The sequence below is a fragment of the Narcine bancroftii genome, chromosome 9 (assembly GCF_036971445.1).
Source record: "Narcine bancroftii isolate sNarBan1 chromosome 9, sNarBan1.hap1, whole genome shotgun sequence".
Classification (NCBI taxonomy): Eukaryota; Metazoa; Chordata; class Chondrichthyes; order Torpediniformes; family Narcinidae; genus Narcine; species Narcine bancroftii.
Genome location: NC_091477.1, coordinates 21298868 through 21325195, shown reverse-complemented (window position 1 = coordinate 21325195; position 26328 = coordinate 21298868). Strand labels below are relative to the sequence as shown.

Below are 26328 nucleotides of genomic sequence, written 5' to 3'. Positions count from 1 at the left end.
TTTCAGTATCTAAGCAAAGTGCCTCATATATTTGCATCAACCCTGAAGGAAGTCTACTTGAAGAAAGGCTTCATCCTCCATTTCTACATCAACTAACAAACGGTAAACTCTTCGTCTTTATGAAACTAATGCCAATTACTCGTAGAATGAATCAGCATAATTTACTAATTTCAAACCCAACTTTTGAGTTTCAATAGTTATGTTACTGACAAATAATTGTAAACAGTTTGAACTGTTAATGACCTGGATTTCAGATGCTACGTATGTTCAAATCCCCTTGTGGGATGTTGTCTTGGCACCCACTATTTCCCAGCTGTTATCAGAAAAGGCTTTTTTCATGATTCATTTTCTTGATATTATTAGCATTCCTCATTCTTACCATAATTTACAACTTACATAAGGATGAAACTTTTGATAGTAAGGTAATGTGAAACAGGCAATTTTGATTTCAGATTTATTGTCAGAGTACATACATGACATCATATACAACCCTGAGATTTTTTTTTCCTGCAGGTGAGGCAGAATTACTAAGCAAACTGTACACAATGTACACATGTAAACAAACTGTGCAATATAGAAGAAAACAATAAAGTGCAAATGTAAGAGTCCTTAAATGAGTCCCTGATTGAGGACTCTAATGGTGGAGGGGTAAGAGCTGTTCCTGAACCTGACGGGGCAAGTATTCTGGCACCTATACCTCTTTTATGATGGTAGCAGCGGGAGAACAGAGTGTGGCTGGATGTTGTGGATCCTTGATGATTGCTGCTGCTCTCTGATGGCGCATTTCCTTTTTCTTTCCACTCACATATCACTTTAAGTATTCCCTATGCCATCGGTGCTCTGTGATTAGTAAGGCATTACTTAGGGTGGTACATCGAAGTACTCGAGATGGCAGAGGCCGACAGCATCGAATCCACGCTGCTGAAGATCCAACTGCGCTGGGTAGGTCACGTCTCCAGAATGGAGGACCATCGCCTTCCCAAGATCGTGTTATATGGTGAGCTCTCCACTGGCCACCGAGACAGAGGTGCACCAAAGAAGAGGTACAAGGACTGCCTAAAGAAATCTCTTGGTGCCTGCCCCATTGACCACCGCCAGTGGGCTGATATCGCCTCAAACCGTGCATCTTGGTGCCTCACAGTTCGGCGGGCAGCAACCTCCTTTGAAGAAGACCGCAGAGCCCACCTCACTGACAAAAGACAAAGGAGGAAAAACCCAACACCCAACCCCAACCCACCAATTTTCCCTTGCAACCGCTGCAACCGTGTCTGCCTGTCCCGCATCGGATTTGTCAGCCACAAACGAGCCTTCAGCTGACGTGGACATTACCCCTCCATAAATCTTCGTCCGCGAAGCCAAGCCAAAGAGAAGAGACTTAGGGTGGGATATGGGTGGAAATAAAAAGTTTGAAATCTTCTGTTTTAATTGTACCTAATCGACTTATGTGCAGTTTCATAACTCCAAAGGAAATGGGCCAATGGCAATTTTTCTCAAGCAAAATAATTCAGTAACAATTGAGTCTAGAGCAGTGATTCTCAACCTTCCCTTCCCACTCACATCCCACTTTAAGCAATCGTGGGGAAGGATTTTGCCTCTGATGCCATGGCTGTGTCCACTACCTTTTGCAGGGCTTTACGCTCAAAGGTATTGGTGTCCCCGTGCTAGACTGTGATGCAGCCAGTCAGCAAACGTTCTACTACACATTTGTAGAAATTTGCCAGGGTTTCTGATGTCATGTCAAACCTCTGAAAACTACAGCATCATAAAAGTTTATACCTGGAAGGAAGCTACTCAGCCCACCTTGTCCATGCTAGTTCAAAAATAGTTACTCAGTCTAGACCCATTTTCAGTGCTAGGGCTATGGCCTGCCATTCATATCTCTTTGGGGACACCTCCAAGTACTCTAAATAAGATGAGCCTCTATCCTTCAGAGAGTAAATTCAATACCCTTCGTTTCCTCAGAATGAAATATTCATCAGACTGCTCCAAATTATTTTCACTCCATGTCCTCAGTTTTTTTTTTTAACTCATCTGCTCAAAGAAATAGTTTCTTCTGAATTATCATGTCAAGCCTCAATATCAGTTCATGTACCTCAGGTGAGTTTCTCCCGCCACCCTCTGATCTGGAGAAAGCAACCCTAATTTATCCAGAGTTTCCTCATGACTACAAATTTACAGTCCTGGCAATAGACTCATAAATCTCCACCATATCCTATTCAGTGCAGTCACTTTTCTCTGATGATCAAAATTACAGGCTGAAGTCCAACTAGTACAGTATTGCACACACTTCTAATACAACCCTCTTTCTCTTGCAATATTCATGATTGTTTTTCATTCAATCCAAAGTGCAATTTCAACTTCATAACACTGCATTATTTGAAGACATCAGAAATCATCCCAGGATGATTAGAGATTAACTTTATGGCTTCATGACCTGTTTTTAATTACTTTAAAAAACATGTTGTATTAAGATGTCAAGAAATACAAGAGTCATCACCATACCAATTAGGTTTAAGGGGAAGCCACTGCATTTTGAGGGTATATATGGCTGAACCAGAAACTTCATTATCAAAGCAAAGATGAAACCATTCCTCTTACCTATGTAAAGCTGAAGAAATCTACTGTGATTGGCACCAATTTTTATGGGGTAAGGTGCAGTTAGCGACACCCAAGTTCCCTAACAGCTACCAAGAGCCTCATCCTTTGCTGGAACAATTTAGTAGGAGTACAGGTAAAAATAGTTTCCAAATAAACAAAAACAAATTATGTTTAAAGATGCTTATTCAAAACACTTAACCAAAGTAAATCAACTTAAGACAAAATGAATCTAAAATGTCAGAGCTGGAATTGCGAAATCATCACCAATATTTTGTCAACATCAAATATAGTTTGCACCTCATATTTGTATGTTCGCACCATGTTCAAGCTAAGCTGTTGCATATCTTTTGATCGAGTGGGAGAGGTGGCTGTCACTGAATTTACACATGCTCTGTATTTGAAGTGGATTTGTTTCATAAAGCAATTTATAGAGAGCTTTACAGTTCATCTAATCTCTGTTATATCTGCCTGCAAGGGACTGATGAAACAGAATAATGTAATCTTTGTTGAGTACCTAACCTGTACTGTTAATTTGGGAATGGTTGAAAGGACCATGATTTCAAATAATGGATCATTCCCTCAGAAACAACCTTTAAGTAATGCCCCAATGATCTCACCATTTGATATTCTTCTTCATTCTTCAATTAATGCTTATGAATCTCCGTTGTGTTTCAGGGAATAGAATTCATTTCCTTACTCAAAGGAGATTGTAAAATCTCTAATTCCATTAGCTATGCTCTCAAATTGGATCAGGGACAGCACTGATGGTATAGTATTTGATTACATCAGTGAACATGGCCAAGTGATGATATAACTACTCAAGTGGGTAGGGCCTTGGCACACATTTGACAACTATCTTGTCTGCTCTGTGATTGTGTCCTGGTTCCTTTGTGATGTCACCTGGAGACAAATTTCTTGGTTACCCACTTGATCACTAGTATCAAAGAAATAGGCTGGCTTCATAATGGTAAGAATAAATAATGCAAAGGAAAGACGGTTTAGTCAATTTAGCCTACAAATAAGTAATTAAACCAAAAAAATCATGAATGGCATTCAAACTACATAATCAAGCTCAAATAGATATATGGATTTTTTTTTAGAGACTCCAGAAATGATATTGAGTCAGAAAGATGGAGGTAAGTCAATGAATTCAGAAAGCTTATTGGTTTTGGTTTAAGTCCTCAATAGCAAAAATATGATGAAATAACCCTCTTTAACGCAATGATTGTCAAGGTGTTAGCATATATCTATGTTAAGTATAAATATGTTTGGAGCAGATATTTTGTTTTGCATTCAAGCTAGTGTACTTCACTTGATATTGTGAGGTAGACTGCATTTAACACCAGCTTTGTATTTGTGGCATTGACAAAACAATTAAAAAATAGCTTTTGAAAGAACGTTTTGTAGCATTATTTAATCAGATTACAGTGTCCCTATCTGGATGGTTTCCACTTTCAATTACAATAATTGGATGCATTCATTTGATTAAAATGAATATTTCACCTAAATTTTGATATATTTTTCAAGCTTTACCAATTTTTATTCCCAATCATTTTTTGACTTATTAGATTTGATTATTTCTTCTTGTATATTGCAGGGAAAACAACCACAAATAAATAAAACCAGAAAATAGTAAGGAATGGAGAATGTACACTGACAAGATATTCCCTAGGACATTGAGGGAGGTTAGTGTACAAATAGTGAGGTATTACTCCCCTTTATGAAGTGTGCTGACATCACTCCTCATTGTAAGGCATGCTGACATCAGTCCACTTTATGAAGCACACTGACATTACTCCTGTTTGTGAGGCGCGCGATTGTTTTAAAATAAAAAAACAGTTGGTAGTTGACTCTTCTCTGATAAGCTTTGTTTCTTGAGCTCTGCAGTTAGTCCCACTAAACTGGTGATCCCCGATGGGTGATCAACGTCTTTTGAGCCCCAACAGTGAAGCATCATGTGAAAGCCTGCAGAATGGATGCCACTTCTGCACTGCATGCGGTGACTGTGAAACTCCCCACCTTCTGGCCTCACAGACCACGTCCATGGTTCCAGCAGACAGAGGCTCAGTTCTACATTAGGAACATAAATGAAGCCACCAAATTCTGGCATGTAGTCGCCTCATTAGATGAAGCATCTGCTGCCAAGGTAGATGATTTTATCAACAACCTTCCCGAGGAGGATCAATACGGAGCTTTTAAGGCATACCTCATTGTGACTTGTGGCATAACTGACCTGGAAAGAAGCACACACTTACTCCACCTTGATGATCTGGGGTCAGAAGGCCATCAGAACTGATGAATAAAATGCTTGTGTAAGCAAACAGCCATTTAAACTGCTTAATGTTCAAGGCAGCCTTCTTGGAACGGCTCCCTCGTGACATCGCCGTGCTGCTCTCTTCTGCTGACTTCTCCAAACCAAAGAAAGTGGCGAGGGAGGCAGACAGACTTCACAGGGTACTGCAGCCTCCCGTGGCAAAGTTTCAACAGGTCACCTTGGACAGTCGTCAATGCAGACGCCTGTTCTACAGGGAAGAAAAAGAACAGTGAGTGGTGTTTCTATGACAGAAAGTGGGGCAGGAATGCGTGCTGCTATGTGCCACCGTGCAGTTATGTGGTTGACTCCCAGGGAAATGACAACCCCAACCACCACTGATGCCTCGGCGGTTGGTGACCAGACCATCCTGTTGCATCAGTGCATGAGATGCAAACTGCTAGTCGACACCAGAGCTCAGCTCAGTATCTTCCCGCCATCTTACGAGCGGGAATCTCGAGTGTCTCAAGCTAATGGTACTATGATATGGTACATGCCCACTTTCTTCAGTCATCCGTTGGCAATACTGGTACGTGTGCAAACACTCGCCACATATGATTTTGCGAGCTTACACGTGATTTCAATTTAGTCTCTCCAAGTCATGGAGTTCAGCACTACATAACCACTACTGACCCTCCCCTACATTTCAAGGCATGCAGACTTCCCCCTGTCCAAAACAGAGTTCAAAACTATGGAAGAACTAGGAATCATCCGAAGGTCCAATAGTCCTTGGGTATCACCACTCCATATGGTGCCCAAAGCATCTCATGGCCTAAAACCATGTGGAGATTACCGATGCCTCAACAGCGCAACTGCAACTGTATTTCCAATACCACACATTCAAGATTTTGCTGCCAACCTACAGAGCGAACGTATCTTCTTGAAGGTAGACTTAGTTAAAGGTTATCAATAAATCCCTGTCCACCCAGAGGACATCCCTAAAACAGCTATTATTAGTATTCCATTTGGCTTATTTGAGTTTCTGAGGATGCCTTTTAGCCTTAAGAACGCAACTCAGATGATCCAAAGTCTAATGGACACACATCACAAGAGATTTGCCGTTCCTTTTCATCTACCTCAATCACAACTTAGTGGCCACCAAGTCACCACAAGAGTACAGACAACGTCTGCGACAATTGTTCCAGAAACTTTGGGATTTTGGCCTTTCTATCAACTTTGCAAAGTGTGCATTTGGCAAACACACAATTGACTTTTTGGGACACAGGATTTCAAAAGCAGGCGCAATCCCACTTCCACACAAAGTATCAGTCATTTGGGCCTTCCCAAAGCCCACTACAGTTAAAGCGCTACAAAAATTCCTGACAGGTTCAACCCAGCAACTGCCAGGATCATGAAGCCCTTGTTCCACAACCTCATTGGCAAACCTAAAAAGCTGCTCTGGACTACAATGGCCACAGAAGCTTTTGACAAGGCTAAAGAGGCACTTTCAAAGGTAACCACGTTGGCCTACCCCCATATGCATGCCCCACTTGCACTCACGTCAGACTCATCGGACATCGCCGTGGAGATGGTCCTAGAACAGAAAATCAGTGGTCACTGGCAAACCCTAGCATTTTTCAGCCACCACCTACACCCGCCCAAATTAAAGGACAGCATTTTTTGACTGGGAGTTGTTAGCGCTTTATCTGGCCATCAAACATTTCAGATATTTTCTTGAGGGCAGGCATTTTACTGAGTTTACTGACCATAAGCCTCTATTGTTTGCCCTTGCTAAGATTATGGATCACTCATCGGTGTGTCAACAGAGGCATCTAGCCCATATTTTTAAATTTACCTCTGATGTGCGGCATTTGTCCATTAAAGACAATGCTGTAGCTCATGCATTGTCCAGGACAGAGGTCAATGCAATTTCAAGAGGGCTGGATTTCCAGGCTCTTGCAATAGCTCAACAAGAGGACCAAGAGGTACAAGCTTTCTGTAAAGCTATTACAGACCTGCTCTCAGCCGACATTCCATTGGGCCCTGACCAGCTGAACATACTTGGTGATACTTTAACTGGCCACCTATGACCAATCATCCAACTGTCTTAACAGAGGAAACGTTTCGACCACATTCACCTGTCCCATTCATCTGTCCACACAACTGTCAAGCTTATGTCCTCAAAATATATCTGGCATAGCTTAAGGAAGCAGGTCACTCACTGGGCCCGAACATGCCTATCCTGCCAGGCAGTTAAGGTCCAACGGCACACCCGAGTACAACAATTTCCACCAATGACTCAAAGTTTTCATTGTCTACACATAAACATTGTGGGCTCGCTGCCCATGTCCAGAGGTCAACAGTATATACTAACAATGGGTGACCATTTTACTTGCTGGTCGGAAGCTAAACCAATGATAAACATCGTGGCTGAAAAGTGTGCTCGGACTTTTCTCTCGATTGCTCAATTAGGAGTACCAATCCATCTAACGTCTAACAGGGGAACTCAGTCTACTTCAAACTTGTGGGCTAACCTGGTGAGACATTGCGGTACGCAATTACACCATACTGTGGCGTACCACTGGCAGGCTAATGGGCTCATGGAATGGTTCCACTGGCATCTGAAACAAGACTTGTGGGCAAGGCTTAATGGGTCTCAGTGGGCAGATGAATTATCATGGGTGCTGTTGGGTATTAGAACAGCACTTAAGGATGGCCTGGAGATCTCTTCAGCAGAATCAGTTTATGGTGCTCCATTCCTAGTACCGGAAGACATTACTTCTTCTCCAGCCAAAGATAGATCCTCGGTTACAGAGGAATTACAAGAACTAAGAAAAAAGATGGGTTCCCTGGCTTCAGTTCCAGCAACTCATCATGGATCACTGCCTACACACATTCCTGCTGTTCTCGACTCTACTTCTTACGTCTTTGTTCAATGTCTATTCCACACTACACACCTGCAGCAACCTTATGAGGGGCCTTATAAAATGCTGCAGCACAATACATCTACGATGCTATTGGACATTGGTGGTTGACCAGAACTTTTTACACGAGACAGACTGAAGCCGGCACACATGGACATTGTCCCACCTCCCAAGCACCGGGGACGCACTCCTAAAATACCCAATGTTGTGACATTGCAGCCGTGCAACAATTCTTGGGGGGGGGGGGTGTAGCGTGGCAGTCTGAGCGGCCGCACAGCTGGACAGGCAGAAACGCCGCTCCAAGCGGCCGGCACAGAATGGTGAGGGCTCCCCTTCTTTGCCCAGGAGAAACCCACGTTTGCAGACCCATGTTGCCAGAGAGACAGTGACTCTGCAGTGCACCAACTTCACTCCCCTTTGTGAAGTGTGCTGACATCACTCCCCTTTGTGAGGTGCACTGACATCACTCCCCTTTGTGAGGTGCGCTGACATCACTCCCTTTTGTGAGGTGCACTGACATCACTCCCTTTTGTGAGGCGCGCTGACATCACTCCCCTTTATGAGGCGTGCGATTGTTTAAAATAAACAGCTGTGACTCTTCTCTGGTAAAACTCAGAGGGTGGTGGGAGTGTGGAATGAGCTTCCAGCCAAAGTGGTAGATACGTGTTCAATTTTAATATTTAAGGAAAAGTTGGATAGGTATCTGGATGAGAGAGGTGTGGAAGGTTATTGGCTGGGTGTGGGTCAATGGGACTAGGTAGGAGTAGGTGTTCAGCATGGACTAGAAGGGCCAAACTGGCCTGTTTCTGTGCTGTAATTGTTATGTGATTATAAACTTTCATTATTGGGCTATTAATATACGTAGTTTACTATTAAAATTTGATCAACTAATTAGTTGCTTTTCTTGGATAGAAATGGAATTGGATTTTTCTTGGAAAACATCATCGTTGGCACTTTTGGGATCCACTTTACCATTATCTTTTTCTAAACTGATTCTCAATCAGATCATGAGGAATAGACTAAGAATATGGAATCAATTTGGGAAATTTTCTGGTAAGTCCTATTGCAGATAATCACTTTTTTTCACCTTCTATTATGGATGCAGGTTTTAAGGAATAGTATAGATCAGGTATTAAAAGTTACAAAGATTTATTTATCCATAAGAATTTTGCTTATTTTGAACAAGTGTCAGTTAAATTTAAGCATTCCAATAGACATTTTTCAGATATTTGCAAGATTTTCCTCGAATCACAGATTCAAATATTCTTGATATATATTTTTTGATTTGCAGTTTGTTCACAGTGGGTTAATATCATGCATTTACAATTCTGGCTCTCTGTCCCATTGGATGATAATGATTCCTTTCAGTCAGTTTTTGTGGTTTGATATGAGGATACCCCACTCCTCAAAGGAACAGCGTGTGCATGAATGAATTTAGGTGTGTAGGGGTTGCACAGGTCCAGACCCACCATTTCGACACATGGTGAGGTCCAAAAAGGCTGGGGGATGGCCAGACCAAGCTTCAATGCAAGGGATGCCCTTTCTGCATTTCACAGCATGTGTTAATTCATGGCTGTTGACGCTACGAGAAGGTTCTTCCACCCTTTGACAGGAATTGTTTTTCATCCTTCACCCTCCACACCAGGCAAGCCAGGTGAGGGAGCCAGTTTATTCGCCAACCACACAACCATGCAACAGGTAGTACTGGGTTATATGGTACCAGCAGCAGTCAGACAAGTGACCTGAGCATAATTTACATTAATTTATTGGATTTAAGACTAACCTCAATGGTTAAGATTAAAAATAATTGGGAATGACATCTTAATATAACTTTTTCAGATGAGGACTGGCATTCCAGTTTTAGTTTGTGATGTGCCAGATAATGAAGGGAACAAATGCAGTGTAGTTAAACATATATCATGGCTTTTATTAGTAGAAACTCAGTAGTACAATAATGAATGATAATGGGTGCGTACACAATTATAGTCAAGGGGAGTGCACTTGGTGGTAGAGATAATCCACGTCCAATGCCAATAGTGCAGACTAAGCATAGTGAGAGATTGACAGCATGACACAGATGCACCACAGTCACTCAGGGCAGAAGTTGAGTTAAGTTTAAAAGAACAACTTTGAGAATAACAAGCAAGAAATTAATTCTACTGCAAGCATAACACAAAACAGTTAAATAAATGGCATTGAGAATTTATTGACATACCCAAAAGAAGGATAGCATTTATCAATATAATCAGAATATAAAGAGATGTTTACAAATAGTGTAGCCTCTCAGATTTTTTACGAACACGAGAAGACCTTCTTATCGGAGCAGGTGGAGGCTGTGCAGGAGTGATGACCTTGGAAGCTGGTGGTGTTGGTACCATTTCCTGATCTATATTGTGAGACTGTAGGACTTCTGGACTCGCTCCAGAATCACCAGCATGAGACTGGGGGGTGTCAGCATGGCCATTTGAATGCTTAGTAGGGGTCACAGGTCAAAGGCACAGGTCAGGTAAACCCAATAAACTGCATCCCTTTGAGGAGATATGTTGGGTGGTGCATCCAATCTCTCAAGATCACTCTGAGTGGGGGCGTGCTGAGGGGGTGAAGCAGGTGGGGCTAGGTCTCTTAGGGGTACTGTGTCCATGCTCCCATCTGGAAATCTAACGTAGGCATAATTGGGATTAGTGTGCAGCAGTTGAACTGGCTTGACTAGAGGGTCCATTTTGCGTGGCCATGCATGTCTTTTTAGCAGCACGGATCCGGGTTCAGATAAAATGCTTGGTCATTTGCTGCTATACATTGTTTATTACAATTTAAAATGGTACACAGAATACATAGGTGTAAACAAATTATCTTGTTTTTGTGCACATGTAGATCCATTGTGTGAAAGGTGTAAAATTTTAGAGGCCTCACTAATCCAAATGTTTTGGGAATGTCCCAAATTAGAAGGATTTCGGGGAAACACTTTTCAATCTTTATCAATGATTTTTAAGACTAAAATAGAGCCATGCCCTTTAATTGCCTTGTTTGGCTTTATTTGCGAACTGACTATATCTTTGTATCTCAAGAGAAGGTTGTAGCTTTCAGTAAGCTGATAGCCAGATGAAGTGTTTTAATGAAGTGGAAAGATGAACTTCCACTGAACTTCCACTGACTCATGGGCATATTTAAGTTTGGAAAAAATTAGATATAACATCAAAGACAAAACGTTTCATTTTGAAAAGGTATGGGGTCCATTCGTAGAAGATTATCATGGTTTGGCTGCTCCAGCAATGCTCCATCTGACTTCTGGAGGTAGCAATCAGATCCAGTTTTGTTGTCTCTTTTTTCTCTTTGTTTTTTTAAAAATATATATTAGTAACCTTGATTAGAGGGAGGGGTTAGATTAGCATTAGAGAAGTTTTTTAGCTTTTTTCTTTTTTTTGTAATATACCGTATATTTTGGCATGTACGTCGATCAGCAGATAGGTTGACCCCTGTTTTTCAGCCTCATTTTAATGGTTTTATGGTATATCCGCCATATGTTAATCCCCATTTTTGGGGCTATATGGCCCTCCCAGGAGCAACTCAAATTTTTTTTAAAAAACACCCCAATTGCAATTAACAAAGCTGAAAATTCAGTAAGTAAAAAGTAACTTGTCTATCAGGCAGCAGGAGCACCAGCCCACAAAGCTGGAGCAGTGACATTGTGGTACCAGGCAGGAGCAGTGACGGCAGCATCAGGGTCCAAGGTTGGAGCAGTATGGTGGTGTTCAGTGGTAGGGAGGTGTTGGAGAATGGTGGTGCCATGTTTCCAATATTGACGTGCGCTAAATCTACATCAATCTTTTGGTGAATTTAAAGTCTCAAAAAATATATCTGGTGTATAAGTTGACCCCATTTTTTTGAGAGATTTTTGAGCATTTTACAACTCGACTTATACACTGAAATATATGGTAGGAATTGATATATGATAGTCTTAGACTACATTATTAATATTAATTGATATTTTACCAAGTTATGAGCAGATTGCTTATAAAGTAATCTATGTGATTTTCATTTTTAATCTTAATAATGTTAATTAGCAATTAATAATGAAAATTGGAAACTATTATTAGAGCATTTACCAGTTATATATTATGTGATATCTCATTCTGTTATGCCAATGCAACATGTACATGAGATTGTTCTATTGAATTCAATAAAAATATTATAAAAAGAAAGAATGAAAATAACTTTTTGCTCTAATTAGCTTTTGCCATCTCTGCCCTGACTCATGCAGGTTATGTTCTATTACAGTTGGAAGGAATGATGTAGAATTAGTTATATGCATTATTCATTAGTAACCTCCAATTAATACTCATGCTCCTAAGACTTCATACCCCTTTGGTCCAATGCACCTACTACCAATGATAATCTTTTGTGTTTAAGGGAATAGAATTCATTTCAGAGCACAAAGGAGGGTGTAAGGTCGCATTTTCATCTCATTCTTTCAAACAGCAAGAGGAGAAAATACGCCTAATACAAAGGGAGGAAATACCTTTTGATGTAGATTACAAAGGCTAAAGATGGAAAATGTTAAAAATAGAATATCACAGTTTGAAAATTGGAAAAAGAATTACAGGTGATAATTATGGAAATCAGTGCTACACTGCCGATATGGAAATGGGATCAGGAATTGAACAACATTCAAATGAACCCAGTGAATCAATACATATCCAGGCTAAGTGACCATCTAAAGTCTCAAATGAAAGGAAACTAAGTTTCTTTGTGATATAGATTTGGCTGATATGTGAATGGCTCCTAGTTCTTTTGTGATATATCACTTAAATTTAAATTTCAGTCCCTGGTTACACTCTCAGTGGGTGGGAGGAGCTAAATTTGGGACACAAAAATGGATGTCCGAACAGTTTTGTTTGTGGAGCACATACAGAAAAAATATAAGGACTCACGGGCAAAACGATATTATGCCAGGCATTTTTCAACCAGTTACACTGCAAGAAAAATTAATTTTCTATCAAAATAACTATATGACATTACTGAACAGTTAACTGTTGCCATTACAGTAGATTATTGATGTGCTTGCATATTACAGTTGGCATTTCTGTATCAATTGCTTTTAAATTTAATTTAAATTAATATAATGAAACTTAAATACTCTTATTCAAAAAACTGCAAAATTTAAAAGCTGGGTGCAACAGGAGAAAAGATCAAGAAAGGGTCACAGGAGTCTCCGACAATACTCTACAACCCTCAGTGAATACAGTTCATGGCCACTGTTCCCTCTCAGCTGTGTGGATGTGCATGTGCACACATTTTGTAACCACGCACAAAGGAAATTAATGTGTGCACAAAAGGTTAGTTACCTAAAATAATGCCGTGTGATAGTATGGGATGCTATCACCTCCATTTATATTTGTATACAGTGCTAGTGATTGGCTGAGTACCGTAGCCACACCTACTGGCCAGGTCATAAGGTGCGACACCTAACCAGACGCAGGTCAGTCTGGACTGGTCGACCTCGATGTACTACGCTCCAGTCTTTTGGTAATAAAAGCCTTAGTTTGAATCTACAAGTCTTTGAGTCATTCAATGTGCTACATGCAGAAATTAATAATTATACTTCTTGAATCCAATCATACTTGTATTATATTAAAACATGCCAATGCACCTTTATTAGCCATGAGAGATAGGCTGTGCCAAAATGATCTTGAAACAATTTCAAATTTACATTTGCCCAAGCATTTGGTGCACACATACTTTGGTCACAGGAAAAAAATGTGCTCAACATAAGATTTTTGCACACACTGACTACTAAAAATTAGAGGGAACATTATTTATGTCCCAAGTGTCCATCTTAATGATTATGATACAATGTGTACCTTGTGGATAGGATATTAAAGAGAGGCTATTAAAGTTAGCAGATTCCTTACAAATCAAAAAAACACACTTCCTTTGATTTCTGAAACTTGACTTCATTTTCCCACTGTGTCTGAAAATTTTGGCACTCCCTTGCTATTTTCTGTCTTTTAGGTTCCACCATGTTTAATCATCTAAGGGAAACATTTTTTAACCGAGGTAAAAGTTTTCATCGATGAGTAATATTGGAACAGTTGGTCTAGTGTTATGAGCTCCGAGGACCCCATAACCCAGCAGCAATAGATATTCACCAAGACAAATGGTCACTTAAACAAAAGTTGCTTTTAATTATCTTTAAACATAAAAACAGAATAACACTTTAACTTATCACTATTGACTTAACTAACCTAACTTAACCCCCTTCTAATTCTAAGCACATGTGTACGTAATGTGCGTGTAAGTTCAGAAAAGTTCTTTGGTTCACAGGCCAAGTTCACTGGTTGCAGGAAATTCTTATACTTTGCATAGAATTTAACATTGATAAAGCTCACCAGGCTTTGGTGCTTGAAAAGTAAATGGTTACCTCTCAGGAAAGTTCTTGTCAGTTTTCAGAGAGAGATTAGTTGTTCTGGGACATCCACAACTGATTTACTATCATCAGCTACTTCAGTGTCTTGCTGATGAAACTTGCCCCTTCAGGGTTCTCCAGATGATAACCTCTTTCTTTCAGGTCACCACAGAGTTCCTTTTTGTTTCACTTATTCCAAGTGAAACATCAGACAGCCAGTCCTCTCCTCTTGCATGAACCACAAGGGGTTTGACCAGGCTGAGCAAAGCCTTCTTCCAAATGGAGTTTTCCACAAGCTTGCCAGCTTGTCCTGTTCCAGTCCCAGCTACTGTTGCTGGTATTAATATTGTAGAAGTGATCTCTGTCTCTTTCTCTCTATCTCAGAGAGAAAAAAAACATGTTTGACTCACTCTGCTTGCCAAACCACATGACCCTCTTAGAACAGCTCCAGACAATCTGTGGCTCCGACAAGATCTTTCATCTGTTGCCTTTTTGTAAACAACAATCCATTAGTGAAGTCTCTTGGGCACTCTCCAAAGCTCTTGCAAATGCTGTGGAGCCAATATGTCCAGTATTAGTAGAGCTCGAGTATTTCAAATAAGATCTGTTTTAAAGTGTTTGTATGTGACCTTCTCTAACAAACCTTTCCCAATCTGTCTCCCAAAAACATATCTTTAATACTGTCACACTAGATCTAGTAGTTGTTCAAAATGGAAGTGACATCTAGTGTTGAAACTAAGAAGTACATTTCGTTGAATTTATTGTTAGAAACTAATGGGTCGGGGGACGTGGCAAGATGGCGTAGAGGGCATGTAAAGGTCCTAATCCTCCCCAGCCAGTTTTATTTAAACACCCATTTTTAAACTTTAATCGACAAATATAAATGTTTTATTTCTGCTTTTAAATACATTAGTTGTCTATAATGGCAGCTAATATTAAAAAACCTAAGATTCAACTACAGAAAAATCTACTTTTTAAAAGCGCTGAAGAACTGAGGCCTACCTGTCCAACTGGAACCACGGAGCTGCCGTCGGGAGCCTCCAAGCCACAGAGAACACCAGCCAGGTTGAATATTACGCCGGCGCCGGTCTTCTCCCTGCAAGGTGGCGCCGGCTTGTTGAAGAAATCAACCGACAACCCGCAAGTTCGTGAAGTCGGGCATGTGGCCTATCCGACGGAACAAGGAATCCTTGGGCCTGTGCTGCCATTGGGGGCGTTGGGGATGCGTAAGAAGGCACTGGAAACCACCCCTGCACAGCCTCTTGCTCTGCCGGGCATGCGTGGTGCTTCCAGGTTCCGGGATCTGTTAGAACGTGTGTGGGCTGTGGGGGGTGGGGGGGACTGAGCAGCAACGCCTTGATGTGGTCAGGTTGCCGTCGTCGGGTGTCCAAACCCGCAGCCGCACGTGGAGAATCTTAACAATGAGGGAGCAAGAAGAGAACTTACCTTATACAGCTAGTTTACAGGAACAACTGGAGGAGGAGCTTGAAGAAGGTGGGTCTCAAGATGGGGCAGTGGAACCTGGACTGAACTCTATTTTTACTGTGCTGGAAGGGATTGCTTATTATATGGATACTATGTCTCATCAAATGACTCAAATGCAATCTACAATATCCGAAGATTTATCTATGCTTGAGAAATGTTAATAAATGCCTTATTTCAGTAGATGTGATACAGGAAAATGTAAAAAAAATTGTGACAGCTTTTTCTGAATGAACAGAGCAAGTTCAAAGGGATAAAGAAAAAATAGAAACAGTGGAAGATTCGTTTGTGGATTGGGGAATTCAGACGAAAGAATTATTAGAAAAGATTGATTCATTGGAAATCAAAGCCAGAGAAATAATGTAAAAATTGTGGGCCTTCCAGAAGATTTGGAAGGTGCAGATCCAATAAAAATTTTTAAGGATTGGATTCTTGAGATGTTAGGTAAAGAGTTCTTTCCGGGTGGTTTGGTACTGGAAAGGGCACATAGAGCGTTGAGGAGGAAACATCAACCATCACGTGCAGTGTTAATTCAGTGCTTGAATAATCAGGATAGAGAAATGATTTTACGGTTGGCGGTACAGAAGGCAAGACAAAGTCAATCTCCAATGATAATTCAGAATAATAGAGTTTTTTAATACTGATTTGAGTCAAGAAATTATCAGACGTCAACGTGAGTTTAATTCAGCCAAAGATGTGCTGTGGCGGAAAGGATATAAGTTTGCTTTTTGATACCCTGCAGTGTTGAAGGTTTTTTATGGCAATTATCAGTCTCAATTTTTTGAGAATGATCACGATGCATTGGTTTTCACTAATTTGTTACTGGATTTATGTGGTCAGGGAAGAATTTCACTGTCATCACCTAAAAGAAGGGCAAATGGACAGAATGGAGAAAATGGGAAGAATGGGAAAGATGGGAAGAAGGAGGCTTTGACACAAAGTCCTAGTGATGTTGAAGATTCGAATCAATCTCTGGGACTGGAGTCCCAGGGCTGAATATATTAATGATGTTGAATTTCATTATTATATATATTGTATTTCTGGCTGGGGGGGGGAGGTGGATGGCAATGATATCTTTGATAGTCATCTGCCACTGGTGGGGTGTTCCACACCCAGTTTTTTAGGGAATTACAACCTTTGGGTGTTTTTTTTTCCTGGGGGAATTAATTGTATTCCTTTTTATATTAACTTTTTTTTATAACATTAGGGGAGGGAGAGTAGAAAAAAAAGAAACTAATGGGTCATATTTCATATTTTAAAAATTTACCTTGGGTCACTTAAAAATGTTCAGCCAGCCACAGTTGACCTCGGGGCCATAGTTTGGCTACCCCTGATTTAAGGACTTCAATGAGGAAAATGGAATGAAAAGAACTGAATAAGAGTAATTAAACAAAATTATTTGTAACAAATATATTCAAATTGAATCTATTCAAAATCATTAAAATAGTTCCTCAGTATTCCATTCACAGGCTCTAGAATAAATTATAATTATTTTCAGATGAAAATGATCTTGAAGTCAGCAGGATCTAAGGAAGAGGGAGACAAACATGATTTAATGTCTTGTCAAATGGCATTGGAAAGAAGTCACCCGATTCACAGAGCACATCTGCTTAAAAGTCCTAAGCTGATACACCTCATTTACTGCTGGCTGAGGAATTTCATGGTGCATTTAATACTTGTGTCCAAGTAGGCTGTTTTTAATTAACCTATTTAGAAAATGCTTCGTGTTGTCCTCAAACAATAATAGTGAAGACTGAAGCACTTCCTGAATCTCTGCACAATGCTTTTACAGCGCCAGCGATTGAGACCAAGGATTCGAATCCTGCACTGTCTGTAAGGAGTTTGTACATTCTCCCTGTGTCTGCATCAGTTTTCTCAGGGGGCTCCGGTCTCCTCTCACCATTCAAAATGTACTGGGGATGTAAATTAATGGGGTGTAAATTGGGTGACATGGGCCGAAATCGCCTGTTACCTGCTGTATGTCTAAATTTAAAAAAATTATAACTTTGGAATGGTGAAGCAAAAACAAAACAAATCTGCTGGGGGAAATCAGTGGCCTGAGCTGCATTAGTGAGAGAAAAAGAATGATGAGCATTTCAGTTCCTAATGAAAGGATCCAGTCTCTTCTCTCTTCCACTGATGCTGCTCAACCCCATGTTCCTCCAGCAGATTGCATTTTTTTTTTGGTTTAGATTCCAGCATCTGCAGTCTCTCGTACGTCCCTATGGAAATTTGGTATCAGTGACACAGCATGCCTTGCAGTCTTGTGAGGTTAGGATATCTTTAAAATCTCAATTTTTTTTTGTACAGAATGATTATGCATAGTGAGAAGAGCCTCCCCACTCACCACCTCTGAGCAGTTCAATTACAAGTGGGAGAGGCCTCATGCTGTTTTGTGATGTAAACCCTGCTAGCTGTCTGATTGGTTGATGGTCCCTTTGTGATGTCATCCTGAGAGGATTTTAAGCCCCTGGTGACCTTTGTTCAGTTAAGTTGCAGAGCAGTAGGTGAGAACATGTTCATATAAATGGAATGTGATAGGTTATCCAAATATTGCTAACATTAAATGTATTCAACAAAAAATCTTCTCAGTCATCAAAGTGGTTGCATAGTTTATAGGTGGTAATTTTAATTTTGTTTTGGAAAACTGTCAAGGTGAATTGAGTTGATGAAAGGTGGAGAATAAGTCATCAGCAGAATGCTTGAGACTCATTGTTCAATTCACAGAGTACTTGTAGCTCACACATGTCAAACTCAGGCCCGCGGGCCAAATTTGGCCCGTGATATAATTATATTTGGCCCGCAAGATCATATCAAATATGTATTAGAGCTGGCCACCGCGCCAGTATAGCGCATGCACAGCTAATACTACAAATCCCAGAATGTTTTGCAAATGCGTTGGTGCCGGCCCGTCAGCCTGCTAATCGCCCCCACCTCCTCTCTTTACTTTCATTAGCGTCTGCGACCTGTGGCCTAACTCACATGTAATAAACCCCTTACGAAAAATGGCCAAACGAAAGACAGAAAACAGGATCTTTCAAGACAGGTGGGAGGCAGACTATATGTTCATCATTTTAAAAGACAAACCTGTTTGTCATTGAAGCAAGTTGTTATGTTTTTGACTTGTTGGCTTGTGAAAAAAAATACATTTAAAAGGAGCTTAAAGGCTATAGAGAAATATTATTTATTGAATATTTTATTTCTCATTTGTTAATGCTTCTTCTGGAAAGAGTTTAACCAAAACTATTATTAAACATTTATTTTAATAAGAAAAAGTTTAACATTACATATGTTGAAAGAAGAGAAAACATGCAGATGTTGTTGAAAATTTTCAATAAATATTTAGTTTGGCCCACGACTTAGTCCAAATTTTTAATTTTGGCCCTCTGTGAATTTGAGTTTGACACCCCTGTTGTAGCTGGACCAGAAACTCTCAGCTCTGAAGACTAAATATAACTATGTAATTGTACTAGGATTAACTACCATAAGTCATTTGTTGATATTAGTTCAATATATGTGGAAGTTTATACCTTTCATGTAGATTTATTTTTTGTTTGACAAAATTATCCTGGACCCTAGCAGATGTACCTCATTGAATTGTATCAAAAAATGTCCAGGGTGTGATTTAGTATGAATAAATGATAGAGAAAGCATTGTAACTTTTCCAGATTGCTTTCCTACTGGAGGACATGTTGATGGAGTGAAATGTGGAAATCTGCAGATGCTGTAATTGTAGTAAAAACATGCAGAAATACTGAAGGAACTCAGCCCATCTTGAAGCATCCATAGGAGATATGGATATATCTCAGGTCTGAAATGCTTGTAATAAAAAATCTTTACCTCTTATGAACACTGAGAGATTAGCTGAGTTCTTTCAACATGTTGATGGAGCTTCATTTCATTATTGCACATATTCTTTGGCTTGGCTTCGCGGACGAAGATTTATGGAGGGGGTAAAAAGTCCACGTCAGCTGCAGGCTCGTTTGTGGCTGACAAGTCCGATGCGGGACAGGCAGACACGATTGCAGCGGTTGCAAGGGAAAATTGGTTGGTTGGGGTTGGGTGTTGGGTTTTTCCTCCTTTGCCTTTTGTCAGTGAGGTGGGCTCTGCGGTCTTCTTCAAAGGAGGTTGCTGCCCGCCAAACTGTGAGGCGCCAAGATGCACGGTTTGAGGCGTTATCAGCCCACTGGCGGTGGTCAATGTGGCAGGCACCAAGAGATTTCTTTAGGCAGTCCTTGTACCTTTTCTTTGGTGCACCTCTGTCACGGTGGCCAGTGGAGAGCTCGCCATATAACACGATCTTGGGAAGGCGATGGTCCTCCATTCTGGAGACGTGACCCATCCAGCGCAGCTGGATCTTCAGCAGCGTGGACTCGATGCTGTCGACCTCTGCCGTCTCGAGTACTTCGACGTTAGGGGTGTAAGCGCTCCAATGGATGTTGAGGATGGAAGCGTTCTAGGAGCCGTAGGTGGTGCCGGTAGAGGACCCATGATTCGGAGCCGAACAGGAGTGTGGGTATACCCACACTCCTGCACATATTCACCATTACATTTAATGCTAAGTATATTACACCACCTGATTCCCCTGACAATTGCTCCATTGCTCGATGTCATCTCTTTATGTTGCGGACGGTAAGAAGTCTCTTCTGGTCGAGGAATTCAACAATAAATGGAACAAATGAGAATAAACAAGAGCCTTTAGCATTCTGGAAGAAATAACCATGTCATGGAGACACAAAAGATAGGAATAATGCTCAGCGAATGAAGAGAGGCAAAAATAAGCTGAGCTCACTAAAAATAAAAAAAAACCCAATAATTTGAAATAAAGGATAGATGGAAAAAGAAGACTGAAATGCAAAATGAGGGAAACAATTATGGGTGTATGGGACAAGTTGGCAGTGGAAATAGGTGCAGTTACAATGTTTGAGTTAATTAGATGAAAATTAAGAAGCATTCCTTCTGTAGGAATCTTCTGAACTTTCTGTCCCAGGGAGCTGTACAGACTGCATAAATGTTAAGGAAAAACAGGCAATAAAATAAGTGGCTCCAAGGCCTTCCATGCTTTTATTGAAGAATGACAGCTTACTTTTTCCCCTATTTTTAATGTTCTAGTATTCTTATTTACCAACGGGAAGGACTGAAATAAATAAAAACAGGATAACCAAGGGTTATATTCAGTTTGGCAAATGGAAGAGTATGATCTGGAATCACGATCTAACTGAACTTGTAGTTGGGAAGGAGAAAGGATACTGCTGAAACAAGTTCCACCAGATTGACATTGAAAAAGGATCATTGCAGACAGAATAAACCGGTATTCAATGGACTACAAATTAGGCCAGGGAAAGGGTGAGCAGGTAACATAAAGCTTTTTTATTAATAATCAGGAACAATAATCAGCCACTGCACCTTATTAACTCAGTAGTGGAGTGCGCCAAGTTCTTTGGAGACCATTTAACCTATTGTGGACACATAACATCTCACTTGTCAGAAAAGCACAACAGCAACTGCACCTCCTGAGAAGAATGAGGCAGGCAAGCCTACCAGCCACCATCCTCTAAACTTCCTACAACTCTATTGAGAGCATCCTGGCTGGCTGCATCACAGTGTGGTACAGTTGCTGTAAAGCATTGGATCAGAGGCCAATCTACAGGACCATAAGAGCAGAAGAGAAGATTAGTAGGGTTTCCTTCCCCTATTCAATGTGATTTACTGGAATCATTGTTTGAAAAGGGGGTACATAATTGCTGAGGGTTCCTACTGCCCCACACACAGCATCTTTCAGCTACTCTTGTTGGGAAAGAGATATAGGAGTATCTGAGCTGGAAACCCAGGCTGAGAAATAGCTTCTTCCCACGGGCAATGAGACTGCTGAACGACTGAATGAATTACTCACACTAACCCTATGAGACTCTACTATTTATTAAATAATATTTTTTTAGTTTTGTATACGTCTTCCACATGTATATCATTTGCCTTTATGTGTATTATGTCTGGTTGTGTGTCTGCATGCTTTTGTACCGAGGACCAAAGAATGCTGTTTCAGTGACTAGTACTTGCACAATCGAATGTTAATAAACTAGAACTTGAAGAAATTAATGGTCAATAGATTAAAAATCAAAAATTCAGCAAATACCTGTGTTTGTTGGGGGTTGGAGGAGCGGGAAATGACCTGAAACATTAACTGTTTTTTTCTCCCTCCACATTTCTGACTCAAGGATTGAACTAAATATTACACACTGCGGGAAAAGCTGCAATGTATTCCATTTTGAGGAAACCACTTAATTACTTAGTGAGTCAGAAAATGTATGACAAATTAATTTTTATGCAAATCAAAAGTGGGTGATCTGCTTATGACATACAAAAGGACAGAATAAAGGGTGTAAATCTTAAGCAATGGAAGTTTCAAAATCCTGATGCAGGATTAATACAAAACCTCAATGATTCCTTTTCCCCCTGCCGGTGCTGAGTTCCTCCAGCAGTTTGTGTTTTGGTCAAATATTACTATCAATATCAAATAAACTAGAAGAATTGCTTGCATTCCTCTCTAGAGAATGAGGATACAAAAGTGAATGGTCCAAGAAACCAAATATTTTGAAATACCAAACCCTGAAAGGGAACATGTTGAATTTACTAAAATTATAAATTTAATTCAAGTATGAGGAAAACAGATATCACATAAACCAATGTTCTGCTTCTGAAATAAAAGTGATTTCTTCAAGTTTTCAATACATGAAGGGAAACTAAATTGATAAAATATAAGCTGTCCTGAATTAGAGCTTTTTCTTCTAAAAAAATAGTGAAGTTGGGAAACATTTCCACAAAGTGTGATAGAAGTTTGACAATGGCAATTGGTACAATGGATATTGGAGAATAGCAGATGTAAAGGTCATTGAAAAATGGAAAAAGCTCAACAGAGCTAAATGCTTCACTTTGTACCTAATGTTTTCAGGATGCAGATCAGTAAACCTCCCTCTCTTGTTTGTTTAATTGGTCATTCTACAGAGTTTTAATTTAACCTCTTAATTGTGAGTTAATCCAGCTCTGACTTTGTCAAAAGCATTCTGCTTCTTTCCGTGAACGAAGACTTGCAATCTTAATCATGTTGGGAGTCATTTTCAGCTTTCACGGTCTGTTTTACATTTATTCAGTTCAGTAGTCATGTAACTTGCTGGCCTATGGTTTCAGTGGAAATTTAGGATTTTACCTCCCAAGGGACTGTGCAATAGTTGTTCCAATCCATACTCACAATAATCAAATGGGTTTATACTGCTTCTCTTGCCACCCACAAGTGAGCTGATCATGTCCCTTCTGGCTCACTTAGTGCTGACTTTAGTTTTCATGTTTCCTATTGGAACTTCAAGCCTCCCACATATCCTTGAAGTTCACATCTGTGATGTGTGAATATTTGTGATAATGAATGGTTTGTTGATCAAGCAGATTACTGAGCTTGGGATGGTGTTGATATTTTTGAGGCAGATGGAGAACAGTTCCTATGTCTCTTAACTTATCCCTTGTCGGTACTAAGAATGTATTTGATCACTTGGCATAAAATACTTAACCACTAATTAGTTTGTAGAGCCAAATACTTCATAAAATGGGTAGACAATCAAGCTTCTAGTCAATTGTGACACCCAGATGTTTGTTTAAGTATTTAACAATAGTAAAGTGAATGAATGATGCTGGGAGATAGATAACAAGACTTTCTCTTGTGCAAATAATCATTACTTATGCAGCACATATGTTTCTTGCTGCAGAACAACCTGAATCAGGGTTCTCTCTGTAAAGGTTGTAATCACTATCCAGCAGACTTTGAGTAGAGATATATACTAGATCACCAACATGAGAATTTCATGTAACCACCATATAATAGTTGACATCCCAACGCCCCCCCCCCCCCATTATTGGCCCAAAAATCACATTTTCCATATAACCCATGTAAAAGTTTTTTTGCTGCCTGCCCACCAGAGCTCCCAATGCCCCAACCGTGGACCCTCTCCCTGCCTGCATTGCCATCTGAGCTCCTGACGCCCTGACTGCAGATCCTCTCCTCAGCCGTCCACCCACCAGAGCTAATGACATCCCGACAGCATTCTCTCACTCCACCTGTCTGAACACCAGACCCCCGGGCGCCCCAGCCACAGAATTCCTCCTCGGGCCCGGCTGCCCGCCCATCTGAGCTCCTGGCACCTTGGTCATTTACCATCTGGATTTTATATTTTTTTAAAATAATTGTAATTTTTTTGTCTTTATCATCTCTTATTTATACAATACGGTTACAATAAAAACTGGAATGGAATAATTCTTACCACACTAGTCAATTTCTGTAATTGTGAAGCACTTTTTGAAAACTCCTTTTGAGATACTATCAGATTTCGTGACTGGTCCTTATTTGAATGTGTTCAGCCATTTCTTCAATTTTCAGAAGCTAATATTTAAGATGACTGGGATATCCTGAGGTAATTTCCAACAAATGTTGATTGAACAGGCATATCAAAAATGAGATGTAATAGAGAATTTTAAAAAAAAAGAATCTTAAAATCTGATGTGTTGAAGTATGTCAGTATAACATCTTTGCATGGAAATTTCATGGACGTTCAATTAAATGAAGATGAAATTAAACAAACCTATGTTGAGATAAATAGGTGACCAAGGGAAGACTAACATCCTGACCTGTTAATAATGCTCACCATTCCTGACTTTCTTCCTCCATCCACATTTTTTTTTTGCAGCCACATATACTCATTGAGGCTCAGAGTGATGGGGCCTCAGTCAGCAGATCAAGAAATCCAATCCTTCTGACTCCCTGATGCCATTTTGTCAGTTTCCTCATTGCTTTTTTTTTAACGTACTGGATGATTTGGTACAGAAACATGGACATCTCTCTTTCAGTTCCTGCACTAGCATCTTGTAAGTGCTTGTTTTGAATTTTTTTCTAACGAGACAGTTCTTTATGATTGAGGATGACTTGTTTTCACTCCTGCTTTGGGGGTTTTGATGTGACTGATGAGTCCAATTTGGGAACTAGAATCGATCACGGAAGGGACAGATAGTAAACAATGGGATAGTGGGTAGTTTGTTAAGTTGTACGCTCTTTCTGCCTCTGTGTAAACCTGATGTATAGAATTGAGCTTCTCCTAGAATGTATCTTTTCCATTTTGAATGGCCATGGGCCAAAATCCCAGGCATCAATGGGGATGTTACATCTCTTCAAGGAGGTTTTGGATACATCCTTAAGCTATTCTTCTGTCCACTGGGTTAATCTCTTCCCGTGGAAAAGTTCAGATTGACTACCTGTTTTTTTGGAGACTGGTGACAATGTGGCCAGACCAATGTAGCCAATTGATTGCAATCAGAGCCTCAATTCTGATCCCTCTAGCCTGTGAAAGGACACTAATGTTGACACATTTTATAGAGGGGCGCTGCTTTGAGGCGGCTCCATCAGCAGAGAAAAATGTGCGCTTACCTTGTTATAGGGAAGGCCTAAAAGGCTGCTGCAGCATCGCATTTATGAAGAGTGGTGCCTTGTTGCGACCTCAGGAGCTGTAATGCCGCCCATCAACATGACGGCATACATATGCAGTGAGCAATGACCACCTTCATTACCCATAATCCACCATGCAGCTGGAACTGCTCTGGGAAATTTAGAAGAAATACTACAAAGACTGGGTCCTGGGTCACGGGCTAATGACATCGAGACGTCATCAGCTCACCCCTAGCCAGCTGCTTCCATCGTCAGTGCATTTTTTTGGAGCAAGGCAGAGCTCTCCATTCCACCTGTGCGACCAGCCTGAGGAAGGGTCAGATTCGGCATCTTGGAGCTGTACATGAAGGATTTATAGAGGTAGGTATAGCGATGTGAGGGGGGAGAATATCTGCCTTTACAGTTGCTATTTTTTTCTATATAAAAGGGCCTCTTTCACAAACCCGTCCTGTAAATGTAGAGGATTTTGTGCAATAGTGGTATTTTTATTACCTTGAATTACTTTATGTAATTAGGGTGCTAGAAACCTATCATTAAGGCTCACACTGAGTTTCTTGTTTATGCCTGAGGCATTGAATTTCAAATGCCCTTTTCCACAATCAACCAAAACCCTTATGGCACATTATAGATAATAACTATACTTCATTACTGATGCCCAGCATTGCCATGAAGGTGCTCCCGAGATCTGGCTCATGGTTTCTAGGGTCTCACTGTGAACCTTTATTATTGGAGGAGGGTGTTGTGCAACAGGGCACATGAAAGAAGATCTAAGTCTTCTCAGTAAGCAGAAATGGAAGCCTCACCTCTTTGCTACAACTCATCAACTGAAACTCAAGTGAGGTGCTGGACGTTGCCACAGGAATAATTGAAGAAATATTATGTTTTCAAGGTGGAGTGTATTTGAAACAAGATGTCATCAATTCACAATGAAGGAAAAATTGATCAATTTAATATGTTTGCATATATTAACAGAATCCTCTTAACTTGCTGAAACAAGTTTAAAAAGTGGGTTAAAAGTTATTGTGCAGTAATGAACCAAAAGATTGAAATTTTAGTCAGACCATTGTCAAGGTATCAAAATTCCAATGTAGTTATAAAGAGATGATCCTATACTCATACATTCAGGTGCCGGTTGGACACAAAACTCCTGATGTTTGGGGAGTCATGAAAACTAAATTTTCTAAAAGAC

The 26328-nt window shown here is 40.3% G+C and overlaps 1 protein-coding gene and 1 long non-coding RNA gene across 37 annotated transcripts in view; one reads left to right on the top strand and one right to left on the bottom strand.

Annotated features, from left to right (window-relative positions):
* Positions 1 to 3969, bottom strand: part of LOC138743267 (uncharacterized) — a 40729-nt gene extending 36760 nt beyond the window's left edge. Inside the window, exons 1-2 of one of the 3 annotated variants that reach the window (XR_011344767.1) lie at positions 3216 to 3969; positions 2599 to 2706 (exon numbers count right to left, since the gene is read on the bottom strand). This is a non-coding gene — a long non-coding RNA (uncharacterized lncRNA). The remainder of the gene's footprint in view (positions 1 to 2598; positions 2707 to 3215) is intronic. The other 2 variants (XR_011344766.1, XR_011344765.1) reach the window with 2 other exon arrangements.
* The window catches only part of LOC138743264 (follistatin-related protein 5-like), a 795256-nt gene that overhangs the window by 254545 nt on the left and 514383 nt on the right, over positions 1 to 26328 (top strand). For 27 of the 34 annotated variants that reach the window (XR_011344764.1, XM_069898295.1, XM_069898291.1 and 24 more), the window contains 3 exons: positions 7 to 102; positions 4196 to 4283; positions 8686 to 8826. The gene's annotated coding sequence lies outside the window, so the exon portion shown is untranslated. The other 7 variants (XM_069898293.1, XM_069898310.1, XM_069898299.1 and 4 more) reach the window with 7 other exon arrangements.